This window comes from Chiloscyllium plagiosum, chromosome 3, assembly GCF_004010195.1.
Source record: "Chiloscyllium plagiosum isolate BGI_BamShark_2017 chromosome 3, ASM401019v2, whole genome shotgun sequence".
Taxonomy (NCBI): domain Eukaryota; kingdom Metazoa; phylum Chordata; class Chondrichthyes; order Orectolobiformes; family Hemiscylliidae; genus Chiloscyllium; species Chiloscyllium plagiosum.
Genome location: NC_057712.1, coordinates 127,843,320 through 127,847,388, shown reverse-complemented (window position 1 = coordinate 127,847,388; position 4,069 = coordinate 127,843,320). Strand labels below are relative to the sequence as shown.

Below are 4,069 nucleotides of genomic sequence, written 5' to 3'. Positions count from 1 at the left end.
TTTTTTGCATTCTTTATTAATCTTCCGGTCATTATTTGCAGTTCCTTTTTGTGCAGTTAATTCTCCTAACCTAACCACCTTTGCAAGTTTGTTACTATCTTCAATATCTGTTTTGCTAACGACAGTCTTACCTTTACATTTCTAGTTCATGTGAATGCATTTATTCTGTGTATGTTGAAATAACCTCTCAAATGCCTACCAGGGATCTCTAATGACTTCTTCCTTAACCTGTTTCGCCAGCCAAGGTGACACTGTTGTTAATTTCCATTTTCTAAGTTTAAAATACTTGTCTTGGATCCATCCCTTTCTCCCTCAAACTGAATGTAAAATGCAATCATATTGTGATCACTGCTACTAAAAAGGACATTGACAATAAGGTCGTTAATGAATTCCATCTTTTTGAACCCTCCCAGTTGAATAGCCCGCTCAGGAGTCAGCTTCAGAACACGCTGTTTTAAGAAACTATCTTGGAAACATTCTGTGAACTCCTCACCCAGGCTACCATTGTCCACCTTGATTTTTCAGTCTCTTCATAAAATAAAACCCCCCATTATTATTGTTGTACCTTTCTGACAAAATTCCCTTCTTACTTCCTTTCTGCTCCATCCTATCGTGTTGTTATGGAAGCCTGTCCAATTCTAATACACAAAATAGTTGCCTTTATTATTCCCCATCTCTACCCAAACTATTTCTACATCCCTGTTTCCTGAAATAAGGTCATCGCTGTTTGGCGTGCTCTAACATGATTGATTAGCAATCCCTCCGCCTGTTTCCAGGTCCTGTCTTTCCGTTACGTTCTGTGCACTTTGATCCCATGCTCGGTCATCCTGAAGTCATGCCTTTGTAATAGCCGTCAGGTCAAACTAATTTCTTCCTCATTGCAAAATTAGTTCATCTGTGTTGCTTAAATTCAAATATTCACTCAGATACAAAGCCTTTAGATTTGTCCTTAGGCCTGTGAATTTACTCTTACATTCTCTGCTCTCTAACCTTGCTGTGACAGTTTTTTGTTTCATTTCTTAAAACGAATACAGTTTTCTCTTGCTTTGATCCTGCTCTTTGATTTACCATGTCTTGCAAAATTTGATCTCTTCCTTCATCATTTAGTTTAAAACTCCCAAGTTTTAAGACTTCCCGAGTTATGTGATTCACTGGAACCCCAGCCCTAGTCTGGTTCAGGTGTAGACTGTTTCTGCGGTCCAGGTCCATGCTCCCCAGTATTGACACTGCTCCCTGAACTGGAGGCCAGTTCTCACAATCCAATCTCTTTGGCCACACATTCATCTCTCTCCAATTGTCTTTACCCTCTGCCAGTTTGCAGGTAAGACTCTAGAGGTTAGTATCTTTGAGGTTCTGAATTTAATGGAATGTCTTTCCTAGTTCTACCTTACTGTTGGTATCTCCATGGACAATGACAACTGGATCCTTCTTGTTGTGAAGTCAAAGGCATGCTCAGTACCTTTAAGGGAGAGTGAATACTGTTCTGCACTGAGAGCTGACAAGCACCTGTGCTATGAACAGATAGCAGTCTCAGCATGTACTGGAAAATTGAAAATATGTAACATTTGGCTGTGAAATGGATACCTGAGTTGGTTGCTGTTTTGACAACAATTTGAATTTAACCACTCAGTTTAAATTATGCCCCAGGATACTAAAACCCAATCGTGTTTGAATTTATTGTTTTGCCAACATTGAACCAATGATAAGATCTGATGTTGGCGAGTATGAAAAATCAGACAGAGCAATTGCCATTGAAACACTCTCTATCAAAGGTATCTTTTTATATCAAACATATTTGAGATTAAAAAAAAGATGATGCAGGGAGATCTTCAGCCGGAAGAAGAAAGACACCGATGATGACAACTGCTGTATAGTTTTGAAATTAAGTTGATGTAATTTTAATAAGTGTTTTATTGGAACAGTATATTGTTATAGAGCTGAAGGCAGACAATATGCAGTTAAGAGAAAGGGGAGGCTTAGATTTGTGAATAGTTGTTGTTTAATGTTCACTTTAAAGAGTTAAAGAATAAATTAATGATTTTTTTATTAAATAGTGGAATTTGGGAGTTCTCTGTCACTTATATTTTAACAGATTATGAGGCGAGGTGAGCTTTTCTGGGTGTCTGGTTTAATTAACAGAGGGCTCACCGCCATGTCATTACCAATGCCCTGCCTGATATCCTGAACCCTGGCACTGGACTCACATTCTTTGCTGCGCAGAACAGTGTCAATCTCCCTGAATATGCTGTACCCTACCACCAATACATTCCTTTTGGCTTCCCCAGGCAAATGAACTCCTGTACCAATGGTCATCTCACTCATCCATCCCACAGGTCCTGCTCTCAATCAAACAAGACGAGAGAACATCAAACCTGTTAACGAATTGCAAAGGGCCTGACCTTTTCCAACTCTCGGGTTTCCCTTCCCACCTCTCACTTGTGGTCACTCACTCCTGTCCCACACCACTGACCCAAACATAGAGATCCTAAAGGAGTGTGACCACTTGCTGGAATAAAGTGTCCAGGTATCTCTCTCCCTCCTTGATACGTCACAGTCTCTGCAGCTCATAAAATCTGACCAAAATTTCCTTGAGCTGTAACCACTCACCACAGTTTTTCATGTCTGTAGAGTACACAAGAATAAATGGGAAGACCAGTACTGAGCGTGACTCAAAACGTTAGCAGAGGGGCATAGAGGGTTTAAGTGAGTGGGAGAGAAATGTGGCAGATGGAGTAGAAGATTTACAAGGATCTTGGAGGGTTGGAGGATTTGAGCTACAGGGAGAGGCTGAATAGGGTGGGGCTGTTTTCCCTGGAGTGTCGGAGGCTGAAAGGTGACCTTATAGAGATATATAAAATCATGAGGGGCATGGATAGGATAAATATACAAGGTCTCTTCCCGGGAGTCCAGAACGAGAGGGAATATGTTTAGGGTGAGAGGGGAAAGATATAAAAGGAACCTAAGGGGCAACTTTTTCACACAGAGGGTGGTACATGTATGGAATGAGCTGCCAGAGGAAGTGGCGGAGGCTGTGTATATGAATAGGAAGGGTTTGGAGGGAAAAGGGCCGGGTGCTGGCAAATGGGACAAGATTAAGTACGGATATCTGGTCGGCATGGATGAGTTGGACCGAAGGGGCTGTTTCCATGCTGTACATCTCTATGACTCGATGATGTGGGGAAATGTGAGGTTATGTATTTCAGTAGGAGGAATAGAACATAGAACATAGAAGAATACAACGCAGTATGGGCCCTTTGGCCCTCGATGTTGCGCCGATCCAAGCCCACCTAACCTACACTAGCCCACTATCCTCCATATGCCTATCCAATGCCCGTTTAAATGCCCATAAAGAGGGAGAGTCCACCAATGCCACTGGCATGGCATTCCATGAACTCACGAGTCACTGAGTCAAGAATCTACCCCTAACATCTGTCCTATACCTACCATCTCTTAATTTAAAGCTATGCCTCCTAGTAATAGCTGACTCCATACATGGAAAAAGGTTCTCATGGTCAACCCTATCTAAACCTCTACTCATCTTGTACACCTCTATTAAGCCACCCCTAAACCTTCTTTTCTCCAATGAAAACAGACCCAAGTGCCTCAGCCTTTCCTCATAAGATGTTCCTAACATGCCAGGCAACATCCTAGTAAACCTCCTCTGCACCCGTTCCAGTGTCTCCACATCCTTCCTATAGTATGGCGACCAAAACTGCACACAATACTCCAGATGCGGCCGCACCAGAGTCTTATACAACTGCAACATGACCTCAGGATTCCGGAACTCAATTCCTCTACCAATAAAAGCCAGTACGCCATATGCCTTCTTCATCGCACTATTTACCTGGGTGGCAACTTTCAGAGATCTGTGGACATGGACACCAAGATCCCTCTGCTCATCCACTCTACCAAGTATCCGAACATTATACCAGTACCCCATCTTTTTGTTACTCTTACCAAAGTGAATCACCTCACACTGAGCTACATTGAACTCCATTTGCCACCTTTCTGCCCAGTTCTGCAGCTTATCTATATCCCGCTGTAACCTGCCAAATCCTTCCTCACTGTC

At 42.3% G+C, this 4,069-nt stretch overlaps 1 protein-coding gene across 1 annotated transcript in view; it reads left to right on the top strand.

Annotated features, from left to right (window-relative positions):
• LOC122548527 (calpain-1 catalytic subunit-like) overlaps nt 1-4,069 on the top strand; it is a gene marked incomplete at its 3' end in the record, with an annotated part of 75,138 nt that overhangs the window by 19,171 nt on the left and 51,898 nt on the right. The gene's annotated exons all lie outside the window — the stretch shown is intronic.